Source organism: Trachurus japonicus, chromosome 11, assembly GCF_045865225.1.
Source record: "Trachurus japonicus isolate A0001 chromosome 11, Traja_1.0".
In the NCBI taxonomy this organism is placed as follows: Eukaryota; Metazoa; Chordata; class Actinopteri; order Carangiformes; family Carangidae; genus Trachurus; species Trachurus japonicus.
Window position 1 is genome coordinate 11,345,168 of NC_140917.1, and position 17,830 is coordinate 11,362,997.

Sequence of the window (17,830 nt, forward strand, 5' to 3'; positions counted from 1 at the left end):
ACAGAAAGAGGAAATCAGCAAAAGTAAAATCACGACCAGAGGAAAACAGAGAGAGAGAAGATAAGATAAGATAGATAGAGAGAGAGAGAGAGAGAGAGATGGTCTCTGGTCTCAGAGCAAACAGGCCGAAGAGTCTCAGTGTGTGTCTGCTAAAAGACTGACACATGTTGGGTCAGATGTTTGTTGACAGTCCTGGTACACAGCTGTATGTGTGCAGCGCCAGATGTTGCATGTAAACGGCTGCAGTGATTAAAGGGATAGTTGAACATTTTGGCAAATTGGTCCACTGCCATAATCCCTATAGTCATAGCAGTAGGTTCATTACCTTTATTTGTCGGTGCAAGCTATTTTTAGAATGGCGGAGCAGAGCCGCGAGCTGCTCAGAGCTACGCTACGGAGGCTCATTGGATTTCTTGGTTTCCCTCATCAAACTCATCAAATACACAATCCAACAACTCCAAAATGCTCTGCTGCACATTCACCACACTATGAGATAATAACAGAACGTTAAGAGACAGAGTTGTTTTCGAGGCAAATGCAGAGACTGCTTGCTGGAAAAACTGTCCCTGAAGGCAACACACATCAGCGGTTTTGCATGAATTTACCTCTAAAACAACTCTAGTATCTCATAGCGTGGTGAATGTGCAGGTCACAACTTGTCCACCAGAGCGTTTTGGAGTTGTTGGATTGTGTATTTGATGAGTTTGATGAGAGAAACCAAGAAATCCCATGAGCCTCCGTAGCGTAGCTCTGAGCAGCTCACGGCTCTGCTCTGCCGTTCTAAAAATAGCTTGCACCGACAATTAAAGGTAACTAACCTACTGCTATGACTATAGCCATTATGGCAATGGGTTAATTTGTCAAAATGTTGAACTATCCCTTTAAACCCTTCATGCAACAAGTCAAAAATCACTAAACAGGAGCTTTAAACCTGACAACATCATCATCTATGATCTATGATCCTGGACTAGAGGTCTGAGCGAACCTGGTGTGCAGGTCTGAGCCTCGACCTCAGTTACAATGCAGATCCATCATCTGAATCACAAACGTCTCCACACATGAATAAATAAATGAGTGAGTAAGAAAAGGTTTATTTATAGAGCAGCTTTTGAACCAGATGCCACAGTACAACAACGTTAAAAAAAGGATGATAGAAAAGGAAAAGCGATAAAACAATAAAAAGTTACAAGGGGCAGTAACACATTACATTAAGTGCATCTGAAACAGGTCAGTTTTTAGAGTCAGCATTATTTACTGCTGGAGGGAGGTGAGTCCAGAAGGTGGGGGCCGCCACTACTCCTGTTTCTTACCTCCCTCAGTAACTCCGATATGGAAGATGGTTCCAGCCTGTTCAGTGCTTTGTAGGTGATTAAATTCATTTTTGAATCAATCTGCTGCTCCGTCGTGAGGAGTCAATATGGTTTTGTGTGATATCTAACCTACGTCACGACTTGTATTTGAATCTTACTTTGATTGCTGAGCCACTTTTCAAATGAATCGAACAGATGCCTCATTAAAAGTTTCTATACCTAGGGGCGGTGTTTAGCTCAGTTGGTAGAGCACCCGCCCCATGTGTTGAGGCTGAAGTCCTCGCTGCAGGCGGCCCCGGTTCGAGTCCCGCGTCGGACAGCCCTATCCTGCATGTCATTCCCCCGCTCTCTGCCTCCCATTTCCTGTCACACTCTCAACTGTCCTATCTAATAAAGGCATGAAAAAAAAAGTCAAAAAATATACTTAAAAAAAAAAAAAAAAAAAGTTTCTATACCTACATATTAACACAGAAAGACAGTAGGGACATATGCGAAAATTTGCTCGCTTTTTATTGTTTTATTTGTTAGGATCCCCATTAGCTGCGCTCTAGAACGCCGCTAGTCTTCCTGGGGTCCACAGTTAAAACCAATACATTTAAACATAAATCTGCAATCACAACATAAAGACAAGTCAACAAAATCTTACATTAATTCTGTACCATCAGATTATCATCCACATCAAAGAACCTGTGTAAGACAACTCCGATGTACAGCAGCGAAAAGTACAGTCACAGCAACTTAGCAAAACATCTGAAATTCTGAAAGAACCCTTTTTTTAATGAGAAGATGACAAAAAAGAAGAAAAAAAGCCTCAAAATGGTGAACAGATTATGTCCACTCACGATTTTCAGAATAAAATCAAAGCAGACTACAGATTATGATTCAGAAGGAGGATCACAACTCTGCACAAAAGGATTGATTTTATATGATCTCTGGTCCAGACTCTCACCTCTGACTCACAAATCTCTGCCTCCTGTTTCCACCTTGCTTTTATTCTGAAAGACCCGTGCATGTGTCACCGAGTTAAACTCACACACAACAAGGCCGGTCGTCTCCAGCTGCAGTCAGCGCGCTGAGCAAACTTTTAGAACGGAGTATTATACAGAAACTTTTAATGATGCATTTAGGGCTGGGCGATATGAGAAAAAATCCTATCACGATAATTTTTTTCATATCAGTCGATATCGATATATATCACGATAGGACTCAAGTCACTGTTTTTGTCAAGCCTAAATGTTCCATCATACTCACAAGTGAGATTTGAAGATATCAGAAGGTTATTTCTGATTTAAATATTTATTTTTCGTGAAAAATTGAACATTTCAGATGTAATGATTAACATATAAAAGCAATGAGTAGCCTAATAACAGTTTCAGATAAATAAAACTGGTATTATATACAGTTAGTTTCAACCAAATAATTTGATTGGACAAGAGACATACAGGAGTGCTGATATAGGCTACAGTACAACAGCACTGGGTCTTTTTACAGACATTATCACTCCGCTGTTCAGGCGTTCTTTAACATTACATCAGACAGGAGTTAGGTCAGACCAGAGCCAGGCTCCCCATACAGGAGCTGCTCCATCTCTCTGCTGCTGCTACAGTTATAAACGGACGTGAAAATTAAAACCCGGACCTGACGTGGTCCGTTAATTAGCGATCATTCTCAGCCTAAACCCGGCTGAAAAAGAAATAGGAAGAGAAATCGCCGCGGTTAGCGTTTGCTTCGCAAGTGGCCAGTGTTTAGGTCGGCACAGCTGAACAGTGTCGCTCTGGTGTGAGCAGCAGCAGCGGCGGCGGCGGCGGCGGCGGCGGCGGCGGCGGCGGCGGCGGCGGCGGCGGCAGCGGCGGCAGCGGCGGCAGCAGCGGCGGCAGCGGCAGCAGCAGAGCTGTCACGCCGTGACTGCGCTCCCTTTGATGTGTGACGGCGAGCCGCTCCGACTGCCTGCTGTCTCCGTGGTTAAAGTTTAGGGTTGTTTACAGTACTGTATTAGAGTTCAATCAATCTGGGTTAATGTAAACATGACGTACCACGTATTTTCGCGGTCACTCGTTCTCCTCCATTTTTTCTTTCGAGGCAACACTCCTCTCTCTCTCTCTTTACTGGCGATGCCCCGCTGCTGACGCCAGGCTGCAGCAGTCCAAACATTAACACGTGTTGTTGTGCTGTGTACAGTCTTCCTGTGCTGTTTCAACCTAACCTGCTGGCTCAGCCAGTGGTTCAGCGCGGCGCAACTCTCGTTTTCATTGGCTGTTTCAAAACATGAATGAATGAAACCTATCGACTTTCTATCGACCACGTTTCATATTGCTATTGAGTAAAGTTATATTGCGATATATATCGTTATCGTTTTATCGCCCAGCCCTAGATGCATTCATATAAAAAGTAAAATCATTGGGGACATAAGATGATCTGACTCACCGCTACAGGCCACCGAGTCGACACCGTCACCTTCAACAGAGACGTAGCAGGTGTAACTCTCTGTGTTCAATCTCATTCTCACTGTGACTTTAATCAAAAAGTTCAACCGTCTTTCTTCTTTCCCGTGACCCAAATCCTCTCCTGACTTCTTTTTTTTTGTGCAACCTCCACTGTTTTCATCATGTTGCGTCACGGTTACACTGCATTTTGCCCAAAGTGTCAAGACGAGCGAGGATGGAGAGAACAGAACAAGAAAGAGAGAAGGAGGAGGAGGAGGGGGAGGAGGAGGAGGAGGAGAGGGGTGGAAATAAGATGTATTCATCCCCACAGGTACGTTTGATTCATCGCAGTGTAGCGCCCTGCAGCCACAGATGGGCAGGGAGCAGGGAGGGGAGGGAGTGGGAATCAAACACACACACACACACACACACACACAAGGATCAGATTAAAGGTCTGAGAACTTCCTGTCTTCTTGATTCCCTCACTTTGTATCACTGAGCGCTACAATAACATCACACACACCCATGGAGTGAAAACAGTGTGTATCAGGATGCCCTGCTTAGCCCGACATGACCTCATCACTACCACGGTGTGTGTGTGCGCGAGTGTGCGTGTTCGTGTGTGTGTGTGTGTGTTCAGCCTGATGCAACTTGCTGGAGTTTCTAACATCAGCGAAACTACAGTGTCTCTCAGAGCTAATGAAGCTACAGGATGAGTCCAAGAACAAGTGAATCACAGAGAGAGAGAGTGAGTGAGTGTGTGAGAGTGTGTGTGTGTGTGTGTGTGTCCTGACTCCTGGGGGGTGGGGTCGACCCCTGACTCTAACATCTGTATGTGACCATGTCTCATGTGACTGTGACCTGCTGCTCTAACGACCTCCTCTCAGGCTGCTGATCCATCAGGTCCGGATCACGATCATGGGACCAAAGTCCTTATAGACAAGTCATGCCACTCAGCGGCCATCTTGGCAACGCCTCCAAAAGCCCAAAGAGACCAGACCCCTATCTAAATGAATGGGGACACAGCCAAATCCCTGCTTTAAATGGATAGTTCAACATTTTGGCAAATTGGCCCATTGCCATAATCCCTATAATCATAGCAGTAGGTTTGTTACCTTTAAATGTCGGTACAAGCTGTTTTTAGAACGGCGGAGCAGAGCCGCGAGCTGCTCAGAGCTACACTACGGAGGCTAATGGGATTTCTAGGTTTCCCTCATCAAACTCATCAAATACACAATCCAACAACTCCAAAACGCTCTGGTGGACAAGTTGTGACCTGCACATTCACCACGCTATGAGATAATCATGGAAGATTGCGAGACGGAGTCGTTTTTGAGGTAAATACAGAGATTGCTTGCTGAAAAACTGTCCCTGAAGGCTAAGCGCATCAGTTGTTTTGCATGAATTTACAACTGTGTCTTGTAACGTTCCGTTATTATCTCAGATAATCGACTTACATTGACTTTACCGCAGACGTTTAAAACGCAGGTGATTTGCTGTACGTGAAAGGGGGGCGGGTATGCGGATTTCCCCATTCAAAATGATCTGAGTGATCTGTCTCTACAATATATAAAACGTCTCTGATGGGACTGAGATCAGGAAATCTGTGCAGGACAATCAGCTTCTCCTGAGAAAAAAATATTTTCTATTTTACGGAGGACAAAAACCAAACTGTCAACAGAAGGTGTCCAACTGTCCATACTGTATATGTTTTGTCCACATGAACCTTTTTGGCACTGAGGAGGGAGAAGGGAAAAGGAGAGACAGACTCCACTGGGAGGTAAACAAAGAGAGTGACAAAGCCCCAGAGCTTCCACACACACACACACATACACACACACACACACACACACACACTGCACTTTCCCTTTCTCTCTAATTATCTGGTAGCTAATTAACACCACCCTGTGTGTGTGTGTGTGTGTAAGAGTAACATACAGACAACAGGATTCATCATGGAGGGGCTTTTATTTTGAAAAGCTTCTTCTCGACCCTGTTGCACCATGGTGCAGCTCGGCTCCAGCGCTGCCTTGCTCAGAGGAGATTGGGAAGTGAACCTCAGAACATAAAATGGCAGATGACGCAGATTAACAACACACACACACACACACACACACACAGGCCACCACCTGAGGCACTGAGACAAGCAGCTTCTATAACACGAGCACTTTTTCTGTCACAGCCACTGTCAAACACAATTACAGGCTGATATCATGCTGTGGGGGGTCTGGCAGTCGTGTTTTTGTGTCGAATAAAGCAGCGATTTGGACGTCACACCTGATTCTCGGGACCAGACCGAGTCCAAGACCAGGACAGATCATCAAACCACCGTCTTTAAAACAACACCTGTTACTGAGCCCAGTTCACACACACACACACACACACAGGCCTTGTTTTAACACATACACCACCTTAAAACCGAAAAGAGTATCTGCCTTTTAAAAACACCCCGCCTCCTAACTGCTCCGTCCCCTATACAAGCCATTACCATCCATTACGCTAATCACTGATAATCAATACTTGCAGGAGATTGGAGAAGTGGGTCACGTCTCAAATCGTGTCAAAATCCACTGTAGTGCAAAAACATTTTGTTTAATATCTTGTCATGTTTGATTTTTCTTTTTTATTACAAATCAGTGTGAGGTCACAGGGGAGCGGGGCCAATCCCAGCTGACATAAAGAGAGGGCGGGGTATATAAACACCTGGGCTGGTCACTACTCCATCACAGGTCGCTAAATTAAAGAGGAACTAAGCAAGATTTCTCCCGTGGCTATGCTACATTTTTCCTCCGTATGCTTCGTAACCGACAATCTTTTGTTAATGACGGTTAAAACTACACAAATACACACGTCGTAACATCATATATGTTATATAACGTTACCCACCGCTCCATGGATTGATTTTTTGCCGGCTTTGTTGTAAACAAATGCAAATGGGCAAGAGTAGCATAACCAAAACAGCGGAAAAGCGAGCGGACTTGCATAGTTCCCCTTTAAGACTACACAAATACACACGTCGTAACATCGTATATGTTGTATAATGTCATCCAGCGCTCCATGTATTGATTTTTCGCCGACTTCGTTGTAAACAAATGCACATGGCCGGGAGGAGGGTTAGCATAGTTCCTCTTTAAGCTAATGCTTGTCCTTCGACCTTGGGAGGAAGCCTGAGAGAACCCACTGGACCGCGCCGCCACCGATTACAAATTATATGAAATGATTGATCAGCACAAAATATCAAAGTTTGTCAAGTTTCAGGAAGAACTCTCAGTTTGTGTAACTGTGAATCTTTGATATTTTTTCTAAACTAAACAATGGTTTGATTTTTGGGAACAAAAATAAACCAATAACCCAAATAAATATGAATAAATGAGCCCCAGCAGCAGCTGACGGTGACCTCATCTCCTCATCTCCGCCTGCTGAGAGGCACCAGTCCAACACTGGATCTGCATTTTACGTAACCTCAGGGTCGACTGACATCATCAGCCCCTCAACGGCTGCTCAGAGTAGTTAAAGCCGAGTCGCATTAAATATTTATACTGCATTCACATCCAGAACAATGAGACACAACCTGAGCAGCACCGAGGAGAGGAGAGGAGATGGTGACTCCTCCCTCCTCCTACACCTGGAGGAGCGTTTTATTTTGACGTGGTAAAAAACAGGAAATAGATATGTAAACATTTATTTTTCTTTAGGCACAGTGAATCTTGTGTATATATAGCCACCACAGCAGTGTTTGTGTATTAAATGATTTCAAGTCCAGGCTGCAGAGTGAAAAATGCAACAGAGGCTTTATTACAGCAGAGTGAGCAGAGCAGAGGCCAAACATCACTGACCCGCATGAAAAACACTTGCTTCTTCTTTCTACTGAAACAGAGCAGCGGTATCAGACTCAAATCGATAACCAGAGAGAATAAGTTTGATTAGTGCATCTCTGTCTCCATGTCCACTGTGACTTCTCTCCTCCCTCCCATTATTCTACTGATCAATGCATCATTTCAGTTCTGTTTTTGTTTTGTTTTTTAGTTTCAGACATCAAACACTTCCTGGTTTCAGCTTCTTCACTTCAGGATAATTGATAAAACATGAAGTTTAAAGCTCCTCTGGGGGAGGGGGGAGTCATGTTGGGTGTTTCTACTCCCACAGAGTTGAATAATTCATGATAATGATTATCAGATGAATCAATTAGTGAAAGTCACCATCAGTTCCAGCTTCGCAGTTCAGTTTTCTATTGATTATCGTTATCGATCGGCTACGGGCAGCGTGTGAAAGCCACAGTCAGTCTCAAGTGTCTCCACTTCCCTCCCTTTGTATGAGTAGCTACGGTGCCTTCCTCCGAGGAGACAAGTCAGGAAGGAAACACATACACAAGATTATAATTTGCCAGTTAGGACAATGATTTCCACAGTTTCCTGCCGTCAGGAGCTTGGCTGCATCACACACACACACACACACATGCATACACAGAGGATTAGAACAAAAGGCGAGTCCCGCAGCTCAGATTTGCACAGGAAACATAATGGCTGATGACATGCGGTAGTTTAGAGGCTTTCACAGCGACGCAGCTAATCTTCCTGCACTGGAATAACATTATTCTCTCTGCTTCCTCCTCCTCCTCCTCCTCCTCCTCCTCTTGCTCCCTATCAGCCCGCCCACCGGGGACTCACAGGTTATTGTGTCCGAACACACCCCAAGGTTAACACACACACTCACTCGCTTACAATGGAGCGGACAGCCGGGTGATTGGCTGCTGCTCCGGTGACAGATTTGTGAGGCAGGTGTTTGCTCAGAGCGGGATTCAAAAGAAAAAAACAACAAAACACACACACACACACAGACGTTTTAACTGGTAACACCTTCACACACAGTCCGAGTGAACAATGGAGGAGCCGGTCTAGACTGGTGGAGGGGAGCGGGGAGTTGCTGGTGGTGCTGGTGAGGGGGGTTAATGGGAAAACTGAGGTTTTGGTGTTAATCCTGGTTTAGATTTTGTGTTTAACAACAGAAAAATGGGTGAACTTTGACTTTAGAGTGGCGATTACACACACACATAGACAGACAAAGAGGAGTAAATGGGTGTTTATCAGTGAGGGTCATGTGATGGAGGATGTGCTGTATGATCTGATTATTAACAGTTGAGTGATAATCAGTTCACTGTACAACAACAAAGAGCAACACCCAACCAACGCTCACATCTGCCGCGCTGCAGACTGCTATTTCCATTTTAACCAAATAATCGATCGATAATTAATCACCATGAGTCGACTCGCTCCTTGTTGCAGCTCTGAACTCTGTTAGTTCTCCTTCATTTTAAGTATAAACACAAGAAAAAGAACCATTTTTGTCAGATTTAGCAACCAAAAACAGACATTGTCTAAAGTTTTGTCAGATCTGATCATTTGTCAATAAATCAATCACAACTGTTTGACGGTGAATTGAGGTTTTCTAAACTGTAGATGAAAGATATCTTTGAGAACCTGTCATGGTATAAATGATTCATTCAGTTATTAAAGATGACAGATGAATCATTAATGGTGGTCGGTGCAGTGTGATGTCCATGAGAAAGAGCAGAAACACTTTACGATATGTTCAAGTGCAGCTCCAATATCTGATGGTTTCTGAAACAAGCCTCAGTGTAAATGTAAATGTAAATATACGCCGTCTTTATGTTTAAACAAAAACAAACCTCAGACTCAAACAGCAGCTGAACCAGCCAACAGAGCGTTTTATCACTCCCTGGCTTCCTGACTCGGTGAGTTTCTCCACACGGGAACAATAAACCTATCTGAAGGTCACGTGACTCCCTAACCCTCGGCTCATAAACATTTATGTCACGGGCTTTAAAAAGCTGTAAAAATCTATTTTCCCTCGGACTTGAACGCGCCTCACATTCATGTCAGTTCTTATAAACAAGTTCAGTCAGTCTAACTTTTTTATATATATTTCTTTACGGTGCGTTTAAAGTCAAACTGAACTGAACGGCGTCTGACTGAAGCTGCTGACTCAGTCCTGCTGCTGCTGCTGCTGCTGCTGCTGCTTCGCTCCTGTGCCAAAAAGCATCAGTGTTGACATTAATAATTCAATATCCTGCTCATAATTGGCGGTTAATTGGCAGAACGGTGTCCTTTTCCGAAGTGACGGCCACGTTTCACCGACTCCACTTCACTTTATTTCAGAACAGTGATAAAAAACGTGAAGCAGCAGCGGGGAGGAGGCTGATACACCGGCTGTTCCCTCTATCTATCCATCTATCTATCTATCTCTATCTCTCTTCCTAAATTAACTGCTCAAACGTATCCAGCTACATGATGGCCGGCTTAATGAGAGGCCAATAAAAGCCACTTAAGGACAATTAAGGTTGTTTACTCTGAGAATTTACCCTTAAATCCAGATCCGAGTCTGATCAGAGGGATTTGTCAGCTCAGATCTCCCCCAACAAGAGCCGCCGCCGAGGTTTCACCCCGAGGATCTGCACTGTAAAGACCAGCAAGGGTCTCATGAGGCGTTCGCTGTCCTTGTACGTCTGAAGTATTTATCAGGTACTTCATTGTTTTTTTACATCTTAAATAGAAAAGATTGCACGCTGACATCCAGCTGAGCACCGTTTACCATCACAGTGGCTACTGGTATCGACTCATTGATTGAAAAATCTCCTGGTAACGAGCTTTACTCTGAAAATCTGGATCATTTCCTGTCACCAAGACGGCAGCAAAAAGGATAAATCACTAAATAAATGCCCCAGCAGTTATTTTCATATTGATTAATCAGCCAGTTGTTTTTCCCCATCTGGTATAAACACAGCAGCCAGTAATGGGAAAAATAAAAGACACATTAAAATCTTGTTTTGTTAAATCAACAAAACCCAGAGAGCACTCGAAACTGACTCAAGCTGACAATTCATTTTCTATCAATGACCTCTACAGTCAAATATCACTAAATATCAACAACATCTGACGTCTGGATGTCAGACATCATGGTGCAGGTTCATGATGACGTCCAGATTTCCTTTTAAGGACTGGAACTGAGTCTGATTTAGGACTAGGAGGATTTGTCATGAATAATAGTGGCTGGATAAACTGGAACTGTGTTTGTCACAACCTTACAACCGAATGGTCATATCGCAGGTTTGAGTCCATGTGGTTGGACTTTTCAGTCTCTACCTGCATTTCCTGTCTGTCTCCTAAACTACTCTCCGAAAAAATATTCTTTCTTTTAAAAGGGGGTCAATGGGGTTTGGAGCAGAAAAGAATACAGAGAAAAAAAGACCGAAAGCAGGAATCAAAAACAATAAATTAATCAACAATAACTTTTCATAATCATAAATGATAAATCTGCTGGTCTCAGCTTCGTCCAGGTGCACATCTCCCTGTGCTCCTTTGTCATGACTGTAAAGTGAAAGTCTTTGTGTTTTTGCTGTTGGTCGGTGATGATGAAACAACCTGAAGATGCCACTTCTTCTGACTTCTGCAGCCACTAAAGGACAAGTCTGACTATTTCTCATCATGAATCATTGATGAAGAACAAAGAAATGAGTGAGTAAGCCTAAGCCTAATAATGAAAGGACTGATGGTCGCAGAAAACCCACTCCCACTGAGAACTGGAGCCAGAACAGGATAGGATACATTCTGGATCTGGATCAGGCTCCGCTTTTGAGTGGATATTTAATTACTTGTGTGTGTCGACTATTAAAGGACTTGGATCCGGATCGCAAAGACCGAGATGGAAGCAACAACACATGCATCCCGGTCGGTCTGCCTTCTCCTGTTTGCCCTCAGACACGGAGATAAGACAAAGACAGCCGCCCAAAACACCCGCCCCGAGTGTGAAGCAGCCTCTGTCTGCAGAAATCCAACATTTACACACTGACATGAAGCTTTTCTGTGTGGACGAGGAGCCAAGGCGGGAGAGGAGGGGGGGGGGCTTTTTATCAGCAGGGGTAGAAAGAGACGAGTCACCCCCTCCTCCCTCCTCCCTCCTTCCCTCGGTCCTGCAGAGCCCGGAGAAGCTGGAAGTTCAGGCATCAGGATGCAGAGAGGACGACGGGAGAGAGGAGGAGGAGGAGGAGGAGGAGGAGGAAGGTGACTGGAGTTAATGAAGCTTCAGAGACACCGCTCGTGACTCTTCGCCTGTTTGTTTGTTTGTTGATGCCGCCGAGCTCGAGCTGACGGACGGTTTTGATTGACAGCCATCAATCAAAGCTGTCATACATACGCACGCGCGCGCTCCAAAAAAGACACACATAGTCCTACTACACACACACACACACACACACACACACACACACACTCACACAAACATTTTGTCCTCAAGAATACACAAATCAGACCTGGTGCATCCTCATTTCTCATGCATGCACACACACACACACTCACATGTAGCTACAGCAAAGAGGCAAGTACCGGGGTACGCACGCACGCGCACATAGACACACACACACAGGCAGTGACCGGGAGAAGCAGAGACGCCAGGTTTCCTGCAGGAAAACGGGCAGAAGAAGAGGAAAAAGAAGAACAAACTCACCTTTCTGTGTCCACATCTCCAGAGACCGAGGACACTCCGCTCCGTCTCCGTCTCCGTCCAACACGGGAACAGTAGTAATCCACAACAGCTCCGCTTATTTCCACAAAACCGGACAGAGAGAGAGAGGGGTTTGGGGTGGTGGTGGTGGGTCGAGAGGGGGCAAACCGGCGGGAAAATCCTCCTCCAGTCCCGACTCCCGAGCCGGTTCAGGTATAAATCCACCGAGAGACACAGAAGGAGAGCGATAGAGAGAGAGAGAGACGGTGTGTCCGGTCCGGGTCCTAACGACACACTGAGCCGTCTCTCTCAGCAGCCCAGCGGCTCCGGCTCCAGGCCACGCCCTCCTCATTATCATAATAGACCACCCGCAGCCAATCAGAGGGCGGGACCGTCCTAAGACCACGCCCTCCTTCAATTTAAAGTCACTATTGAATTTAACTGTTTTCTCCTCTCTTTTTCTTCTATATGTGACGCAAATAACAAAAGATTGACACATGGGATGATTCTGAGATAATATTCAAATGTTAAAAGGAGCTCTTCTTACTATTATTTTTGTGTGTGTTTCTTTGTGTTTGGTTTTCATCAAAGTAATCTTTTCTTTTTCGGATTAAAAATCATGATATACCGGTAAATAACTTGTCATTAGATGGATTTGTAGATGTGTATGTGTAAAGACAACAGTAACCTTATTAACTTAACTGTGTTCTCCTTTCTTTTTCTTCTATATGTGACACAAATGATAAAAGATTGACACATGGGTCATGGAGATGATTCTGAAATAATATTCAAACGTTCAAAGGAGCTCTTCTTACTATTATTTTTTTATGTGTTTCTTTGTGTTTGGCTTTCATCAAAGTAATCTTTTCTTATACCGGTAAATAACTTGTCATTAGATGGATTTGTAGATGTGTATGTGTATAGACAACAGTAACCTAATTAACTTAAGATGTTATTAAACGAATGGCAATCAGTGAAAAGTGAAATACAGCCAACTATTCAACTATTAATTTCATTTTCTTTTAATCTGTTGATTACTAATTTAATAATTATTAAATCAAAACATTCTATGATTATTAGTAATTAGGCCTATATTAAAATTCAAATAGATTAAGAGAGAATCTGTGACCTTTGTGACCTGTCTCTCTTCACTTTCATAATAAAGGCATAAAATTGCATAAAAAAGGACTAAAAAATGAAAACTGGCATAAAGAAGTGTTTAAAGTGTCACATATCAATAAATCATCTGTCGTCATCCACACGTCGCTCAGTAGGAGAGTTTGTTGTGATGTAACCACTTCCTGCCGCTCATCAGCTCGGCTCTGATCCAGTCATTAATAAGATAATGACGGGACAAGAGCGACGACCTTGAACATCACGTTGCTTTCTCACAACAGCTCTATGTACAAGTGTCATTCATTAGTCTCCAGTGATGAGCCACAACACGTTATATGTTTATTTAACTGTTTGTTTGTTTGGCTTGGTAAACACTGGACTGTCGCCAAGCAACACATAAACATCTTCCTGCACACACAAGCTGCCGGGGCCTAGACACATCACCACAGGTCAGCATCACTGTGTATGTTTGTCTGTGTGTTTCTTTTTTATTTAGCAGCCAGTGAGATAAGAGTGTGTCAGAGGATGTCGCTCCATGGTCTATAGATAATAAAACAGTCTGTGTTGGTTTGTATAAAGCATGAGTCAGCCATCATGTCCCTCACCTCCTGTCCCACCTCCGACAGTTTGTGTCTCTCAGGCTGTGTGGTTGGTGCAGGCCGTGCGTGTCCCTGCCTCTGTGCACATCCTGGGTAACATCTGTGACAGCTGGTTCTCTCCCGGGGGAGCAGTGGAGGTGCACCAGGAGCTGTCTGTCGCAGCTGTTGCCCTCCTGGGCTGCAGATACATGGCTTTTTGCTCCAGGCGGGATTTTTGTTCAGGTGTTTCACTTAAAAAAAAGATGTTACAGTAAGAGGAGGGATTTCCTGGCGCCTGCTCCGATTTCCTTTTGTCTCCATCTAGTGGGTCTTTGTGATTGTTTGTGTGTTTGTTTCTTCGTTGAAACTGCTCCATCCAAGTCACGTTTTAGGATCATAAAGTCAGAGGCTGCAGAGTCGCAGGTGGAGAAAGTTGCACTAAGCAGACTGTGACGAATCAGGGGCCAAATCTTTCGGAGTTTGCAACAGATTGTATCACAGCGTCACGTCTAAACTGTCCAAATTTGGAAAGTTCCTTCAAATGTGTCCTCTTCAATGCATGGATGTTTCAGTGTTTCCGTTTCAGTGTTTGTGCACATAGGTGGGGAAAATATTATGAGAGCAAACAACATTGGCAGGGCAAGAGAATTGCACTTTTAAGGTGCTAAAAACCAAAGAGCCTTGAAATCTGAAGTTTTCGTAAGATACAATTTGACATGTTTGCAAGGTTGCTATGTGACAGGAACTGTTTCATTTTAGTTAAAGTCTTTAAAGTCTACAACAGCTATGAAGGACCACGCCCTCAGGAGAAAGTGACCCTTGAACTGGGCCACAGCTAAGGGTGCAGAGAAAGACAAAAACCAAAAATGGATAACACACAAGGGAGAGACATTGAATAGCTAATGTAATTAATGTAATCAGAACACCTGAAAAGCAGAATGATAAATGTGTCTGATGCTGTAATCCATCATTACCAGGTCGAACTGGCTGTTGCATAAATAAAAGTACAATTTCATTTTGACATTTAAAGAGAAGGTAGGGCTTGTTGTCCACCAATCAAAAGGTCAGTTGGTCGATTATCGGCTCTTCTATTCCACATGTCGAAGTGTTTTTGGGCAATATATTGAAAATGACTCATGTATAACCAGTATGTGTATGGAAAAGTAGGACAAAGCTGTGTGGATGGGTGAATGTGACCACTGTAAAGCACTTTGAGTGGTTGTTAAGGTGATAAAAGCACTACTTAAATGCAGTCCATTCAATTTCCCGTATTTCTATATACAATATATAAAAACTTACGAAACATTGTGAATAAAGTGAGACAGCTGCAGAAAGATGATAGAAAACAAACCTAAAACTGTTAAATCTCTCATTCTGTGTGTAACTCCTCAGTCAGATGGCACATTATAGCAGCTTATTTCATGTAACTATAATGACAACATACTGTAAAGTCAAATATACATGCTGTGTACAAACAAGTGCGTTGAGTCTCTACAGCAATTACTGACGGTGTAACCAGGACTAATAAAAGCAGCCGAGTCCTCTCCAGTGTGCTCTGCACGGCTGTAAAATGATTTCCACAAGGAAACTTCAATTAAATTTCCGGCTGACGAACTGAGTTTGTTTCTCTGCAGGATAATTAGAGCCAAGTGGAAAAAGGAAAGTGAAGAAGACGCCTCACACGCAGCGCTGGGATTAGAAACCAAATCCCCTCTGTACTCAGCAGCCTCGCCGTCCGTCCGTCTGTCTGTCTCCACGTCTTCATGTCTGTTGGTCCTGCTGTAGATCTCCTCTTCCTCCTCCTCCTTATGAAAAACAACAAATTACAGGATATGAGGACTGGTGGTGTCTGGGGAAATAAGCTTTTGATTGTGCTTGAGTTAGCGTTCCTGTGTGCCTGATTAAACTGTGATGTCTGCATCTTCACCCTGTTTCTCTGCAGAGCACTTGAAATACCAAGTGGAGGAAAACCAGGATCAGGAAAGTCCAGATCAGGGTCTTAAGGTGTTGCACATGTCTTCACAGGATCATAATTTGGAATCAAGGCTGACAACCTGAACATTTTGTCTGCATTGATCCAGATGTGCATGTTCTTCTTGTGCCTGTGTGATTTCTAACTGTCCAAAGATACACAGATATTGACAAATTGACCTTGTTAGCCCTGCAATACACTGGCGTCACCATGGACCGGACTTATTTCAGCTGAGATCCTCATCGCACAACCCTTCATGGATAAGCAGTGCAGCCAGTGGATGGTCCAGATGTGGAAGTAGCATCTGACAATCATGTTGTACATTGTTGAGTCCTGGGCCAATGAAGAACAAGAAGAAGAGACAGTCCCCTAATAGTCCTCAGCTTGTAACAGTTTGTTCGTGAGTGACGGTGGTGTGAGTAGGAAAAAAAGGAATGTCCACAAAATATTTTACTTGGGACTTCACGACTGTTGCTACTTTATTGAGCAGAACACCACGTTTTATCATACATGACAAAGCGGCCTCACGTTAAAAACGGCAGCTCAATAATGGCGTCCACTCATCGTGTACTCGTCTTCTCAACTGACCAAAACAAAGGGACGCGACGCTCAGTGACGTCCTGGCGCTGTTACGTTTATGTTGTTAAAGGAACATTACAACTGTTACAAGCTTCATAGGGAGTCAGACAGTTAAAGGGACAACGAGGAGTTTTGGAAAAGCGAAGCGTTTTCACACTACATTTATGAGCCTCCATGCGCACCGTAAAATTCTTTGACCGGCGCAAGGCGGACCCATGTTTTCATTCATCAATAATTAAAGTCAGAGGTTCGAAGACGATCACATACCGTCGTAATTCCGACCATAAACGGCGATTCGGCGGCGTTATTCTCATGACTCGCAGCGAAACCGAAAGTAAGGAAACGCTGGTCGGCTCGACCAGCATTTCCACCACCACTAATAATAACAAAATAACGATAGAGACAAAACGATCTATTTATCGAAAATGAGCCCATTAACAAGTGTGGGTAGCGGAGATTCATCCACATTAACGTGAGACTTTTTTATAACCAAATAGAAACTCCTTGTTGTCCCTTTAAGGTGGCTGAGGAATTTGACATCTCCCAGACCACTTTCCTGTTGAGGTTTTCTGGACACTAAGATGAGAGCCATTTTGGTCTGGTAGAGCTAAAACCTTGGTGAGGCTCGGAAAATGGACATCAAGGATCTCTTACTTGGCCTGCATCATATTTGGACCTGAAGAAGCATCCAAACCGGGTGGTGGGATGGGTGGATGGATGAGTATCTTTCCACACAACCTGCTCCCATCTATAGTTGATATCACCTTCCTTTGATAAAGTTACTGTTTGATCCGCATGAAAAAAGTAGCAGTAACATCAGAGGCTGCAATGCGATCTCCCTTAGATGTAAACAGCAGATTACAGCACATATATACAGCTCACATATTAAACAGCAGCAGTGCAGCCTCACTGAGACTCAACAGAATGAAATGCATGAAATAAATAAATGTATGAGCGCTTCCATTTCACCCATCGACTTGCGGAGCTTTAAGTCATCGCTCTCATCAGTATCGAAACAATAAATCAGAGACGTCGAGACCCTCAGGGCTGAGACTTTAATGGCTGCAGGAACACAGGCGCTGAACCACATCAACACACGTCACAAAAAGACACAGTTTGGGTGAGTTTTAAAGCGGAAAAGCTTCCTCAGATCCCACGAGCGTTCCCATCGGAGTCACACGCAGTTAATGATGGAAGAAAAGGATCAGCCTCCGCACCGAAGGCGTTCACTGTTTCTGTTGTGTTTAGTCGCTCTGTTCCCGTAATGTAAGCAGGAGGAGATCATACCAACGAAGTGTGGCAGCTTTTTATGCAGAGAGGTAAAAAATGTGACTG

General features: G+C 43.9%; 1 protein-coding gene across 1 annotated transcript in view; it reads right to left on the reverse strand.

Annotated features, from left to right (window-relative positions):
* LOC146978267 (semaphorin-6D-like) overlaps positions 1-12,547 on the reverse strand; it is a 150,559-nt gene extending 138,012 nt beyond the window's left edge. Inside the window, exon 1 of the mRNA XM_085790575.1 lies at positions 12,254-12,547. The gene's annotated coding sequence lies outside the window, so the exon portion shown is untranslated. The remainder of the gene's footprint in view (positions 1-12,253) is intronic.
* Positions 12,548-17,830: the final 5,283 nt, after the last annotated feature.